This window comes from Myotis yumanensis, unplaced genomic scaffold (assembly GCF_028538775.1).
Source record: "Myotis yumanensis isolate MYYU_CA2020_CCGP unplaced genomic scaffold, mMyoYum1.0.hap1 SCAF_1, whole genome shotgun sequence".
In the NCBI taxonomy this organism is placed as follows: Eukaryota; Metazoa; Chordata; class Mammalia; order Chiroptera; family Vespertilionidae; genus Myotis; species Myotis yumanensis.
Window position 1 is genome coordinate 127,873,670 of NW_027223752.1, and position 16,915 is coordinate 127,890,584.

Below are 16,915 nucleotides of genomic sequence, written 5' to 3' on the forward strand. Positions count from 1 at the left end.
CAAACTAATCTTCAAGTTCTGAAACTATAATTGTCCACAGCTGTGATTAGAGGGATAAATTGCTTGTCTATATAGTATTTTAGATGCATTGGTAAAGAAATGGAAATCTTTTGCTTTATGATACAAATGATAGTGTATATGAACTGAATAAAATATGTGGCAACTCTAGGTAAGTAATTGCTATCTTTAAAAGACTTCTTTGAAAAATAATTAAAACCTATATGATCCTATTAACCAATGTCACCCAAATAAATTTAATAAAAAAATAATTGAAATGTGAGAAATTAGTGGAAGATGAAGCTAATGTACAGACAAAAGCAGTTTGGGAAAGATAGATATGGTTTAGAAGTTTAGCATTTCTAAATTCTATCCATTCAGAAACTCATTTGAATGTTGATACAGGGCTGATTTGAAATGGGTAAAGTTTCTTTGTGTCAATAAAAAGATCAATTATAGATAATTTGGAAAAAAAACAAATGAAAGAGATGTTAAATATAAAATCTACAAACAATACTTAGAGTGACAAGGAAATGTTTCTTATTTGATGATTGTTGTGATTTAACTTGATTTCTGAATAGCTGATAAAGAATAATAACAGCTGCCCTGGCCAGGTGGCTGTGCTGCTGGTGTGTTGATCACATACATGAAAAGATTGTGGTTCAATTCCAGGTCAGGGCACAACCTAAGTTTCAGGTTGATCGCTGGTCAGGGTACATACTGGAGGCAACTGATGAATGTTTCCCTTTCACCTGGATGTGTCTCTTTCTCTCTTCTATCTCTTTTATCTCTCTCTCTCTCTCTGCTTTTGGGTGAGGATTAAAAACAAAAGAATAATAACAGTTGACATTTTTAGTTTTAGGTCAGTTCCAGGCAACAGACCTGCCTAGTAGTCTTGTGATTCACTACAGTTCTGTATGACTAGGAGCATAATGAACACTATTATAAGAGTTATTAATGATCATATAACAAACACAAAGGTGATATACAAATATGTGTCATTGGAAATTTGGCTAATTTTACTTCAGAATCAAATTCCTACAATATGGAACTGTAAAGGGTGACCTGACAACTTTTTAAAATGAAGGTGTAGTCTCTCATTTAAATAAAAACAAACATATTTAAATATATTAAACAGCCTTACTTTTTCAAAATTCTTTATTTTCAAATAGATTACATGCCTTAAATGATTTAATTTGTATGACTAATCATGAAGAAGAATTGATAACGGATTCAAATGAGGAAACTAAGGCCTAAAGATTTCAAAGATTTTTTCACAAGGGCACAAATCTTGATGGAATAGCATAGGTCTTGGAGGCATTATTTATGTTTTCATTTTTTTTCTTTCTGTCTTATTTATTTATTTATTTATTTATTTATTTATTATTGACACTATTATATATGCCCCCCTTTACCCACCTCATCCCAGCTGCTGTTCTCCCCCCACCCCGCCCCAGGCCCCTCTGGCTATCCATTCTTTTTTCTTTCTATCCCTCAAGCTGGATAATCTCAATTGACTTTACTGATTCTTTTCACTGCCATTTAAAATTTGGTGGTTTGGGGCCCCTCCATTAAAATTTTCATTTTAGTTATTATATTTTTCAACTCTGGAATTTCTATTTTTTAATAACTTCTAAATTTTTATTGACATTCTATATTTGTTGATGCACCATTCTAATACTTTCTTTATATGTGTTCTCCTTTAACTTTTGAATTTATTTAAAATACCTATTTTAAAGAGCCTCTCAATACATCCAATATTGGTGTTATTCAGAAAAAAAATATGTTGACTGCTTTTTACCCCTTTCATGGGCCATACTCTTATTTATTTCCAATAATTCCATTTTCTTCTTTTTTTATTAATAATATTTTTTATTTTTCAATTAGAATTGAGGTACAGTGTAGTTTTAGGTGCACAACCCAGTGATTGGACATTTATATAGCTCTCAAAGTGATCATCTGGATACATCTAGTACCATCTAACACCATACACAGTTATAATATTATTGACTATTGGCTTCTGAGAAGTGTACTTTACATCCCCATGACTATTTTGCACCTGCTAATTTGTACTTCTTTTTATTGTTAATTCTTATTGTTGAAAGTATTACATATGTCCCCTTTATCCCTCATTGTCCTCTCTCAGCCCTCCTCCACCCCCAGCCCAGGCCTTCCCTCTCCTACTATTTGTGTTCATCGGTTATGCTTATATGCGTACGAGTTATTTGGTTGATCTATTATCCCCTTCCCCCATCCTCCCCTGCCTTCCCTCTGAGGTTTGATGGTCTGTTCGATGCTTCTATGCCTCTGGATCTATTTTTGTTCATCAGTTTAGGTTGTTCATTATATTCCACAAATGAGTGAGATCATGTGATATTTATCTTTCTCTGACTGGCTTATTTCACTAAGCATAATGCTCTCCAGGTCTCATCATGCTGTTGCAAATGATAAAAGTTCCTTCTTTTTTTCTAGCACCATAGTATTATATTGTGTAGATGAACCATTGTTTTTTTATCCACTCATCTGCTGATGGGCAATTAGGCTGTTTCCAAATCTTAGCTATTGTAAATTGTGCTGCTATGAACATAGGAGTGCATATATCCTTTCTAATTGGTGTTTCTGATTTCTTGGGGGTATATACCTAGAAGTGGGATCACTGGGTTAAATGGGAGTTTCATTTTTAGATTTCGAGGAAACTCCATACTGTTTTCCACAGAGACTGCAGCAATCTGCATTTCCACCAGCAATGCATGAGGGTTCCCTTTTCTCCACATTCTTGCCAGCACTTGTCATTTGTTGATTTGGTGATGATAGTCATTCTGACAGGTGTGAGATGGTACCTCATTGTCGTTTTGATTTTCATCATTCTGATGATTAGTGAGTTTGAGCATTTTTTCATATGCCTCTTGGCCTTCTGTATGTTGACTTTTGAGATGTGTATATTTAGGTTCTTTGCCCATTTTTTTTTATTGGATTGTTTATCTTATTTTTGTTAAGACAGTGGTTGGCAAACTGTGGCTCACGAGCCACATGCGGCTCTTTGGCCCCTTGAGTGTGGCTCTTCCACAAAATACCATGTGAGGGCACGCACATACAGTGCGATTGAAACTTCGTGGCCCATGTGCAGAAGTCAGTTTTCGGCCTGGCAGAGTCTATTTTGAAGAAGTGGCATTAGAAGAAGTGGGGGGTGTCAGTCTGGCGGGCGACGGGAGACGTAGCACAGGCGGGCCACGGGATACGCAGCACGGGGGAGGAACGTGCTATTCATGGAGGAGTTGAGTGAGCCAGTCAGTCAGCAGTCTCATTATGCAGTGGTTAGTGCTAGTTGTGTCCGCAAATTGCGCACGGGTGACAAAAGTACCTACTCGAAGCATAAAGTTATCTGTATTTTTCCAACCAGCTGCAAATCCTACAGGTATTTTTGTCATCAATTTAAGAATTGTAATTCTTTTGTGTTGGTGGCTTTATTATTATAAAATGAAACATTTTTTAGGTGCCCTGTTTGACATGGCTACAAAGAAGAAGCAAAGAAACACGGAAGACGAAAACCGTGAATTTAAAGTTGAATGGACCGAGACTTTCACATTTATTCAAAACTTAAATGGCCTTCCGACCTATCTTATTTGTCAGGAAAAATTGGTGCATAACAAGAAGTCAAATTTGGAGAGACACTTACAACTAAACACGTGTCATTTAGTACTAAATATCCTGTCGGTGATGCAAGGAAGAAAGCAGTTGAGGAACTTCAGAAGAATCAAGAAAAATCAAGTTCTGTATTTAATTACTGGATGCAATCTTCCAACAATGTTAACATTGCAAGTTTTGTGGTTAGTCAAGAGATTGCTAAGAGAGGAAAACCATATACAGACGGCAAATACATAAAAAGTTATTTTATAAATGCATCCGAAGAGCTATTTCAGGATTTTAAGAACAAAGCAGATATTCTAAAAAAAATTAAAGAATTACCATTGTCTGCTAAAACAGGGAAAGATAGAACAGTCAAAATGTCTTCGAATATAACCAACCAGCAAGTCAAAGATCTTAAATTGGTTTCGGCTTTATCAATAGCAGTTGGCGAGTGTTGTGACATAAATGATACAGCGCAAGTTTCACTTTTTGTATGATTTATTTCATCTACAGGTCCTAAAGAAGAACTTATTAGGATTGTTGCCACTCAAAGGTCAAACACGTGGAGAGGATATAGCAAATGCTGTAATTGAGTGCATTGAAAAACATCATATTCCACTCTATAAAATTGTCTCAATTTCAACAGATGGGTCGAAAAGTATGACCGGCGTAAGAAACGGGTTTGTTGCTATTTTGAAAGAAAAAATTAATCAGGAGATACTTACTTACCATTGCATCATTCATCAAGAAGCGCTTTGTGCGCAGACATTTCCAGAAGAAATTTGCAAAGTTATGGAATTGGTGATTAAGATTATCAACTCCATTATAGCTAAAGCTCTTAACCATCGCCAATTTAAAGAATTTTTAGTTGAAATGGAGAGTGAGTATGCAGATCTTCTGCTGCATAACAAGGTACGTTGGTTATCAAGAGGAAACGTTTTGAAACGTTTCCATTCCTTATTAACAGGAATTAAAGCATTTCTCCTTGAGAAGGGTGTTCACTATCCAGAACTAACGAACGATCAGTGGATCCAAAAATTTTATTTCATGGTAGATGTTAAGTCTCATCTAAATCAGCTTAATCGTAAACTACAGGGGAAATAAAACACATTTTTTTTCTATGTTAGAAGAAGTTATTTCATTCAAAAACAAATTATCTCTTTTTGCTCAAGATTTTGAAAGAGAAACTGATTCACTTTCCAAGCCTGTTGAAACATCACCAAGAAAATAATTCTGATATTGACATTTGCTATTTTAAAACAACACTTTTAAATATGAGGGAAGCTTTTCTCAACAGGTTTCAGGAATTCGGAAACAGCAAAGCGATGTTAGCCTTTGTTAAAAAACCTCTCAATGCTACTGTAACAGAATTAAATTTTTCTCCCTTTAATATTGACATTGGCAACTTTGAAATGCAATTGCTGGATTTAAAAAACCAAGAACTGTGGAGCTCGAAATTTGAACATCATTGTGCTGATATAGAAATATTGGAGAAAAACAAATGTGAACTTAGTTCACGGCACAAGTGGTCTACTTTGAAAGACCTGGAGGAGGAAGATATGTTGATTTTTAACACCTGGAATAGTATTCCTGACTCATATAATCAACTGAAAAAACTAGCGCTTGATGTTCTTTCCTTATTCTGGTCTACATATTTATGCAAACAATCATTTTCAAGCATGAACCTTATCAAGAGTAAATTGAGAAGTCGTCTTATTGATGAGAACCTGGAATCATGCCTAAAATTAAAAACAACAATATACAAACCTGACTTACCCAAACTTTCCAAGGAGATGCAAGGCCATTGTTCACTTAGTGTTTGTCAGTTATTGTCATGATTTAATTTTATGGATATTGTAAGGTAAGTTGTAAGGAATTTAATTTTATCAATAAATAATATTGTTATTAAGTATGATATCAAGTTTTGTTTAATGTACCTATAGTTTAACTAAGACTTAAAACTTTAAGTAAAGTTTATTAAGTTAATTTTAGAGAACATTGTGGAGTGAAAGAAGATGTAGTGTCGAGGATTGAGAAAGGTATGTTGAGATGGTTTGGACATATAGAGAGGATGAATGAAAGGAGATAGACGAAACAAGTATACAAGACGAGTGTGAATGGGAGAGTTGGAAGGGGTCGACCTCAGCAAACGTACCTCAATCAGATTGAGGATGTTTTTAGCAAAGGCCAACTTAGGAGTACCCTAATTAAGTTAATAATGTACCTACCTATATAGTTTAAGTTTTAAAATTTTGGCTCTCAAAAGAAATTTCAATCATTGTACTGTTGATATTTGGCTCTGTTGACTAATGAGTTTGCCGACCACTGTGTTAAGATGTACTAGTATGAGTACCATATAAATGTTGGAGATTAAACCCTTATCAGAGATAACATTGGCAAATATGTTCTCCCATGCAGTGGGATCTCTTGATATTTAGTTGATGGTTTCTTTTTGCTGTGCAGAAGCTTTTGTTTTGATGTGGTCCCATTTGTTTATTTTTTCCCTAGTTTCCATTGTCCTAGGAGATGCATTGGTAAACATATTGCTATGAGCTATGGCTGATATTTTGCTGCCTATGGATTCTTCTAAGATTTATATGGTTTCCCATCTTACATTCAAGCCTTTTATACATTTTGAGTTTATTTTTGTGTATGGCGTAAGTTGGTGGTCTAGTTTCATTATTTTTCATCTTCTTAATTACATTTAAATCTACTATATGGTATATATTTTTTTTGGATTGAACTGTTTGTAAAGGAGAGAGATTTGTTAATATATCTCATTAATGTAATGAATTTTCCAATTTTCCTCATAAGCTTTCAATTTTTGTTCAAAATATATATGTGCATTAAATCTTCTAAAATTATTAAATCTTCTAAATTATTAAAACATCTGTATAATTATGTAGTAACTTACTATTTCTCTAATATTTTATGCCTTAAAGTCTATTTTTCAGGTACATCAGTCTACCTATTTTACCTTTCCACATGTTAATATTTTTCAATATATGCTTTACTATCCATTTTATTGTGACCTGTTTTAAAGATCTTTCATAAATGAAAAAATTCTGAATTTCATTTTTAATCCAATTAGATAATCAGTATGTTAAAAATAAATTTAATGATTTTATCTTTATCATGATGTGCTTATTATGTTGTTTTATAATCATTCCACCCTTTTGTATTTTATAGTTTTTGTCTTTTTAAATTAAAATTCACTTTTTAAAAACTGAGTTTTATGCTACTTATACTAGATTATTTTATTTATGTGTGGAAATTTTACATTATATTTCTTGTCTTTTAAAAATTATCCTTTAAATTTTGCCTTAACTAATTAAATTGATGGGTAATTATATCTTTTTTTAAAATTTTATTTTTCAATTATAATTTACACTGAATATTATTTCATGTTAGTTTAGGTGGGCAGCATAGTGGTTAAACTTATATTTTACAAAGCCAAAGAATTCCCCTGAAATTTCCAGTACCCACCTGTCACCATACATAGTTATTATAATATTATTGACTGTATTCTCTATGTCATACTTTATATCCTCATGAATATATTGTAACTACCAATTTGTACTCTTAATCCCTTCACCTTTTTCCACCAGTTCCCCAATCCCTCTCTCCTCTGTCAAGCATCAGTCTGTTCTCTCTGTCTGAGTTTGTTTCAGTTTTGTTTGCTCATTAATTTTGTTCTTTAGATTTCACATCTGGGTGAAATCATAAGGCATTTGTCTTCCTCTGACTGACTTATTTTACTGAGCATAATAGCCACCAGGTACATTCATTCTTTATTATGGCCAAGTAATATTCGATTGTATGTATATACCACCACTTTTTAAAAATATATATTTTTATTAATTTCAGAGGGGAAGGGAGAGGAAGAGAGAGATAGAAACATCAGTGATGAGAGGGAATCATTGATTGGCTGCCTCCTGCACGCCCCCTACTGGGGACCAAGCCTGCAACCTAGGCATGTGCCCTTGACCGGAATAGAACCCAGGACCTTTCAGTCCACAGCCAACACTCTATCTACTAAGCCAAATGAGCTAGGGCTATACCACCACTTTTTAAAAAAATTCTCACCCAAGAATATATTTTACAAATTTTTAGAGAGAGGGAGAGAGAGAGAGAGAGAGAGAGAGAGAGAAACATTGATTGAATGGCTTCCATATGTGCCCCCACCAGGGATCTAACTTGCAACCTAGGTATTACCCTGACTGATAATGAAACCAGCAAACTTTCTGTGCACAGTACAGCACTCCAACCAACTGAGCGACACTGGCCCAGCCTGTACTACCATTTTATTTTTATCCACTTGTCTATTTAGGGGCACTTGGGTTGCTTCCACATCTTGGCTATTGTAAATAACACTGCAATGAACCTAGGGAAACATATATTCTTTTGAATTAGTGTTTTGGGTTTTTTTCTAATATATACTCAGAAATGGAATCACTGGACATAAGACCATTCCATTTAAAAATTTTTAGAAACCTTCATATCGGTTTCCATAGTGGCTGCACCAGTCTGCATTCCCACCAACAGTGCAGGAGGAGGGTTCCTTTTTCCCCTTCTCATAACACTTGCTTGTGGACTTATTGGTGATACCCATTCTGACTGGTATGAGGTGATATCTTACTGTGGTGTTTTATATTCATTTCTTTGATAATTACTAGTAGTGACATTGAGCATCTATTTATATGACTATTGGCCATTTGTATATCCTCTTTGGAGAAGTATTTATTAGGTTCTTTGCCTCTTTTTTAATTGGATTGTTTGTGCGTGTTTTGTTTTTGGTGTTCATTTTTATAATTTCCTTATACATTTTGGATATTAACCCTTCATCAGATGTATCATTGACAAATTTGTTCTCCCATTCAGTAGGTTGTCTTTTCTTTGTGTTGATGGTTTCCTTTGCTGTGCAAAAATTTCTTAGTTTAATATAATAGCTAATGGATGTAAATAAAATTTGATTAACTTGTCCATAGTCATTCAGTTAGTAAATGGCAGACATGGAATTTAATATTGGCAAACCTAGCTAGAGTCAGTTTTGTTAAGATCTGGTTATCTACTTTCTACTGCTTTTGTTGTGACATCGGCAATCAGTCTAATTTTTGTTTTTCTTTTGAATATGAAATTTTAGTATCTTTTATTTTCATTTTTTATTCTTCCTTTTAGGCAAATAAGTCTACAGATTGATTTATCCTACTTAACATATAATATACTTCCTATATTGATAAATTTATGGCTTTCTTTAGTTCTCATTTACTGTTATTACTTTTTCATATAATGCCTCTCATTTATTTCTGTATTTTATTTTTTAGAGATTCTGCCTAACTGTGTCCTAACTTCTTGCTTTATCTCCATACATTATTGACTTCCCTTTTATAAATTCCAGCAGCTTCAATTTCTGCTGTAGTTTTTGTAGTTACCTATATTCCATTTCACAAGTCATTAATTCTCTGCTTAACTCTAATTTATTGTTCAACTTATCCACTGAGTACTTTTATTTTTAAAGTTTTAACAAACATATTTTCCTTATATAAAAACTTTTTTACAAAAAATTAATCATATCTATAGTTTCTTGTGATGTGTTCATTTCATAACTCATCTTTTATTCTTTAAGAATTTCATACAGCCCAGCTGGCATGACTGAGTGGTTGAGTGTCAACCTATGAACCAGGAGGTCACGGTTCGATTCCCAGTCAGGACACATGGCCAGGTTGCAGGCTAGATCCAAAGTGGGGGAGGGGGAGTGTGCAGGAGGCAGTCAATCAATGATTTTCTCTCATCATTGATGTCTCTATCTTTCTCTCCATCTCTCTTTCTCTCTGAAATTAATAACAATATAAAAAATAATTTCATATGTGAATATTTTATATTATCTATCTGATAATTTGTGCGCTCAGAAAAACTATTAATTCAGTATTTAACATTGCTATTGCATCAAGCAATAACTTCTTTTATTTATAAATAGGAGTAGGATCACTTGGGCATTAGGGACCATCCTAAGTTAAAATGTTTTGCAAATATCAATTTTCTATGAGAATGCTTCCATAATTTTTATTAGTTTTCTCAAGAAAGATGAGTCTTGGAGTTATATAATTTAAAAAGCATGCCTAAGTGTGGGGGTCATACATGACTGACTACCTACCTATACCCATAAATTAGTCTATGAACTTTACAGGTCAGTTGTCCAAATGTTGAAATAGGTTATACTGATTACAGAGTCAACTTTCCACAAATTTGAATATATCATATGTAGTCTCTTTTTTTTAAAACATATATTTTATTGATTTTTTACAGAGAGGAAGGGAGAGGAATAGAGAGTTAGAAACATCGATGAGAGAGAAACATCGATCAGCTGCCTCCTGCAAACCCCCTACTGGGGATGTGCCCACAACCAAGGTACATACATGTCCTTGACCGGAATCGAACCTGGGACCATTTGGTCCATAGGCCGACGCCCTATCCACTGAGCCAAACTGGTTAGGGCAATATATGTAGTCTCTTAAGTTGACACATGTCTTAAAGGGTCACAGGATATCCGGTAGCTAAGAAAACGTGTGGATGCTCCTTCAGACTTGGGGGTTCTCCCTCAGACTTGGGGGTTCTCCCTCAGACTTGAGCAGTATATAATAAACCTCTGAATTCTGCTTCTGTCATTCAGAATAAATGAATTTTACTACACATATCACTAAATATTATGTAAATTGTATCTTATCGATGACAAGATGGTAAACACATGAGAAATGATTTAATTTAGTAAATGAATTTATTTGTATAGAAATGAAAGCTTGAGATATATTCTAATGAAAAATAAAAATAAAATATGCCCATCAATAAAGAAATACAAACTTTGCAAAATGTTACAATTCTAGGGAATGTGAGGTATACCTGTTTAAACTTCTTGCTTTTAATATTTTCTAGTACTGTATTAGTGCTTCTCATCAAATGTAGCACTAAGGTTTAAGAGTACATAACATCTGTCCCCAGTCATAAAGTTTGTAAGGAAAAGGGTTTTAGTCAGAAAATTACATGCTTGCACCAGTCTCAGGAATTGAAAGATGTTACATCGAGGCCATTCATTCTTTTTTTTTTCTGTTCTTTCTTTTTCTTTTTTTTTAAATCAAGAGATAGAGGCCTTTTTAATCTTGAAGGATACAGACAAATTTCCCTCTCAAATGGCTTTACCCATTTAGGCACTTCCATCGGAGGTGACACCCTCATCCTCATCAACTGGATATTATCAGTGTTTACAATTTTCTCAGTATGATAAACAAAAACATCTTGTTTTAATGTGCATATTCCTGTTACTAATGATACTGAGCACCTGTTTATGAGTTTGTTAGCCATTTATTTTTATTCCTTCTGTGTGTATTTTCACATTTCTCTATTGAGTTGTTTATCTTTGGATTCATAGCATCACACTTAACATATTTTGCATATTACTACCTGTTATATATTTAGTAAATGCTCTTCCTATTGTTTTGCTGCATTTTAACGTTATAATTCATTTTATAGTTACTGAGGACTTGCCTCCCTGGACAAGGTGACATTGTTTTAGCCACAGACTCCGAGACACCCACACCCCCAACAGCTGGCTCCTGGACCCCCTCATGACTCAGAGAGGGAAATCACTTGGGCCCGAGTCCCACTGCCTCTACCACAGACTATGAGACACCCACCCCCCACTGCCACCAGCTCCAGGACACTCGTAGCAGAGCAATGCTACTCCAGCAAGAGTCACACAACACCGGCCAAAGTCACAGTACCTGAGGCCATTCATTCTTTAAGGATTCCTAAATATTGTATCCAAAAAAGTGAAACCTAGATTTGTTTCCATATCAGTGTCCATATGAGAGTTTAAAACTCTGTCACCTGCTCTGCTCCTCTTTATTTCTCTTTTGAGAAACAGAAAAAAATATTAAAATACCTACTAAACCACTTCATTGATCTTAGCATAAATCTTGATTTCAGAAATAAGAGTTTTACATAAATTATTCAAATAAGGAGCACACTCTGTTAAAAGTAATAAATCTGCTCAGTTATACCGGCTCACATGCTGAGCATAGCATTATTGTTGTGGGGAAGTCAGGCAATATATAATGTTATTTAAAATGCAGCCTCTTTTCCTGCTGACTAAGTCTTGAGTGTATTCTGGTATATATATATACCAGAATTCAAAGTGGATCTTGAGAGAATAAAAACAAAGTAGAAAATAGAAATTAATGAGTAGAATTGAAATTTTTGTAACCTATGTCTCAGTTTGCTCGTCAAATGGTTTAGATTAGACTAGATCTTTTCTAAAGACTCTTTTGCCTAATAATTACTATGATATATGTTTCAATGTGGGAAGGAGGTGGGAAGGAGTTCTTTCATTTTGTCATACACAAAGAATGGCTCTACTTAAACCAGATGGATGCTTTCATTATCACTGCAACTTTTCAGTGTAAGAAAAAGAATCTTGCCCTAAGTAGAAATATAGCTCCCTACTGACTGTAAAAATTATGTAGTTATGGTTGTAGCTAAAACACATCTTTCTCATTAGTGAATCACCAAGGGAATATATAGAATAGATGTTCCTGTGATTCTTTGTTGTCAGATGTAGGGAAGAGTATTGTGCTCAGACAGCTGGGTTTAAATGATATATTTTACATTTGTTCAGTACCTGCTGGGTGCAACCCTCACCAGTATTTGAGCTTAGGAGAAATATAAAATTAAAAGGATAAATAACTAAGAAAGATAATATTCTTGTCATCTCTGAATTTAATATCTAATTAATTTAATTAATTCTCTCTTTTCTCCCCTTTCTATCCTGTAGTGCTTACTTTTCTAAAACACAGAAATAAAACATGTTATCTTCCTTCTCAAAAGCCAAACTCCTTCACACAAATTATAGTTTTTTTTCTGATCTGGTCCCTATGCAACCTAACTATAATAATCGATTTCTCATTCTCAATTCATTCTCAGCCCCCTGATATGAGCTTCTTCCTTTTAGGCCCAGCTCAAATAAAGTATGTCCTAATTCCTTAGTTGCAAATAATTGAATTTCTTTTATTCTATAGTATAGTACCTATTTTATATACATACCTAACACCAACTCTCCCCCCCTCCCCGCACCCTTCCCCCCCTCCCCCCGCACCCCCCACCAATACTACACACGCAAGACACTAAGCACTTTAAGGTTTTTGGCAGTTTTTCATTGATTATGATTTTGTGCTTGCTTATCTCTGGACACACAGTAGGTACTCAATAATAGATGTTCGATTGAATGACTTAATCACCAAAAATTTATATTGGGCCCCGCCAGCATGGCTCAGTGGTTGACCATCAACCTATGAACCAGGAGGTCATGGTTCAGTTCCTGGTCAGGGCACATGCCCGGATTGCAGGCTCCATCCCCAAGGTGGGGCGTGCAAGATCAGCCGATCAATTATTCTCTCTCATCATTTATGTTTCTATATCTCTCTCCCTCTTCCTTCCTCTCTGAAATCAATTAATTTTTTTTAAATTTATATTGGGAGACAAAGTTCGTGGGGGAAAAAAGTTATATGAAGTTGAAGTTTCTAAATGTTAACCATATTTAAAAGAACATCTGCTAAATAGTACCTATATTCTGACTCTACTTGTGATTAAATAAGAAAAAAATCACAAGCATGTGTTTTCAGATGGTAATAAGCATATTCAAATACACAAAAACAATAATTCAGTCTAAATGAAGCAGACACTGCTTCAGTAGGTTGCTTTATTGTAGTCCCTCTAACATCCATTAATCTTAAGGATGAGGAAAGGAGGGATGTTTTGCAACAACTAAGTTTCCAAAGTTAAAATACTTACTGTTAATCAGAATGTAATTTTAAAAACTTGTCATAGTCATTCTGCTTATGTATTTTAACTTATTTTAAGAATCTCCACTTGAGCCTAGGGCTTGGGGCTATAATATTGGACATCCCATTAAGATGCTGGTCTGTCTGGGTTTGCCTGAAGCACTATTAAAGTATAGCAAAAACACACACAAAAAGTCTCAACATGGGGAAGTCCTAGGGGAGGAACAATCTTCCCCTCCCCCCCCAATCATTTCAAAGTTCATGCCTCTCAAGCACACCCTTCCTTCCCCACCCAGTTGGGGTGTGCAGATAACCAATCCCAAGGATATTGCTAAGGCAGAATTCTTTGAAAAGACCAATCAGGAACTAGCAAGGCTGTCTCCAACCCCTAAATTAAAAGGTGTGCGCTTCCTTTCACTCTCTCTTCTCTCCTGCATGCAATGGGTACCTGACATTTGTTCCTGTGGCAGGGGAGCACATCCCCAAGCACCTATCTCTCTACCTAGCTTTTTTCTGTCTCTTCACTATGACTTAGACCCCAGTCTACTTTAAAGAAAACCCAGGCTCTTCCTGCTATGTATTATTTCCTTCCTTACTTATTGTGTAAAAATCTTAAGATATTACCAGAAGATAATATTATTTTCCTTTTGGATGTAATACTATGTTAAATGACATATATGTAGCCTAATATGTCTAATATGTAGTATACCAATCAAGTATTGGATGTTGGTCAAAGGGTGTAATGTGGCAGTAATGTAGGATGAGTAAGTCTAGAGATCTAATGTACAGCATGATGATTATAGTTAATAACACTATATTATATGCTGGAAAAATAAAGTTACGTATATATACATTTACATGTTAGTTCTATATATGCATATGTATAATACAGAAATATTTAATTAAATTGTTCTCTCCCTCCTAAAAATTATAGCCTGGAAAGAATTGAACAGAGATAAAAATAGATCCCCATTTGCTTTGTGATGTCTGTTTATTTTTATGATGAAAGAAATAGTAACACAAAACGGAAAAATAATATCTAATTCAGTGAAAGCCATTTTCTTTTAAAGATCTACCACGTGAAACCACCTCATCTGGATTTGGTGCAACTCACCGTTCTCAGTCACCATTGAACGTGAAATGGCAGGGTCAATCCACTGAGACATAAAGTCTCTCCTTTGCTCCTCCCACCAGCTTTCTCTGGGTCTGTATTCATCTTGCAACTGGAGTGGCAGCCATGCTTAGAAGTCCTTATACCAGCTAGATTGCTCCTGCTGACTTTGTCCAGCTTGAAGTTGAATTTCATCCAATACCAGCCTGAACCATTAGCCTGGTCTTTCTAAAGTAGTTGAATCTATCAATGTCCAAAACTCATGTATAAAGGGAATACAATTTCTGCCTATTTGTGGTGGATTACTAATATAAATTGAATAAATGTAAAACCATATGGACTTATTTTGTGAAAGAAGACCTTCACATTTTTCTCCACTGAAGAATTTTATTATTTTAAAACAGTCCAATATTTTAGGTGGATAAATATTTTTAAAAGCTTAAATAGGGTTGTGTAATTATGCATAGCCACCTGCTCTGAGTCATATATTTAGTTTAGAATGATAAGCCTACAGATTTACAGTTTTTCCATTTGGACTCTCAAATTTTGGCCTGAATCTGTCACATAATTTCCAAGCAGTTTTATACATAGAACAGCCTAAAACACAGTCCAAGTCACTGAAAGCAAGTCACCAGCCATGATGGAGGCTAATGTTTCCAAGTCAGAGAGCTCTTACCTTCTATTTATATCACAGCATGTCCAGGGGCTGAGTCACTATAACAGCGCATGAAAAGTGAAGTGGGTAAACATGCTCTTTGTTAGTTCATGCCCTTCACATATATAAAATTTTATTTTTAATAATTTGTTAAGCTATTGTTATTTTATTTCCCTGGAAAAATACAGGAATGAAGCTTGAGACAAAAGTGAACAGAGAAATAAATTAGTTTTATTTATCTGGGTTAAGCTACTAATAAATCTCAAAATTGATTTTCAAAATAAATTATTAACTAGGAAATATAATTTGAAACAATGTATGTAGAAAATATGAGTGCAGAAATGTGGATAATATACATGTGAATACTTCTCATTTTACAATTCTCTGGTTTTATATGGGAATATAAATGTTATCTTCTTTTTCTTTAATTGAAATAGTGCCCTTTCTTTTCAGCATTTTACCCAAATCATTGGAGCTGAAAGTTTAAATCAAGAACACATCACCAGTTTCAACCAGCTAAAGGTTGATGATAATATTTCAATTTTATCTTAAATGCTATTTTAATGGCAAGGTATTTTAAACTGAACATATAGGGAAAGTGAAGTGAGGTGATGATTTATTTTAGTAATGTGACAGAAAATAATAAAAATATATATGATTCCCAATTCTTATGTAAGCTGAGCCTCCCTCTTCTGGTTAAATATACTCAATCTGCTCTTAAAAACAGCAGAAACAAGCCAGCTTCTACTTTAATACCACAAGGGTAGCTGGAATATTTCATTTTATTACACTCTGTGTTAAATCTTAATGCCATCTGTAACTTTTCAAATGTTGAGATGTCATTGTTATTTGTTCTCATTCAGCTCCCACCGCAATGCAGCATTACCTGTGAGTGATGCTTATATGTGTTGTCCAGGATATTGTAGTTAGATGTAGGCCTGTGGCAAAGAGGTAATCATATTGATTTTTCACTACTGCAGCAAATACTCTTGTGTCCAACTGCTAAGCTTTAGCAAAAGATAAATAAAACCACGACTATCAGATCTGCTGTTGAAGCAAGATTTCAAGTGCCTCCAAATCATCCACTGCAAGGTCATTTCAGACCGTATTGCACTCTTAAGTGGGATGCATTGGGTAATATTTGCAGCTTTTCAGGCTTTCCCCCTGACTGGTGATTCTGGGTTATTTTCTTCCTGGCTACTTCTGTAGATGTCAACACAAAACGTTAAGGCACAACTTGTTTTATAAATCAATATATAAGCAATGAACTTGGTATTCTGAGTACTAGGAAAATGGAGATAATAAAGAAATAATTAGGGAAGATAAAGAAAATATGTGTTTTAGTTTTCTTAAAATAACAAATTGTTTTTAAAGCATTCACAAAATATAAGTTTTAAGAAAGACAGAACTGTTTAAATATTTTGAAAAAGTCTTGTTTTAAGTGTGGTAAAGGAAGAGTCTTTTATTTGTTGATTCTGAATGTCTTTTTGTTTTCTGTTGTGTTTTTGTTCAGAAATATAGTAAATAAAATCTGATTTCCTTCTGACTGGAAATTATAAAGTATTTTAGCAGATTGCATTTTTGAATTTAGTATATCTATATTTGAGAAGAAATAGTTTTTTTTTAAATAATATTAGTCTTTTTTCAGGCCATAAGTAGCAGTATAAAAATCACTCAAGCTCTACTTTAAGGCCC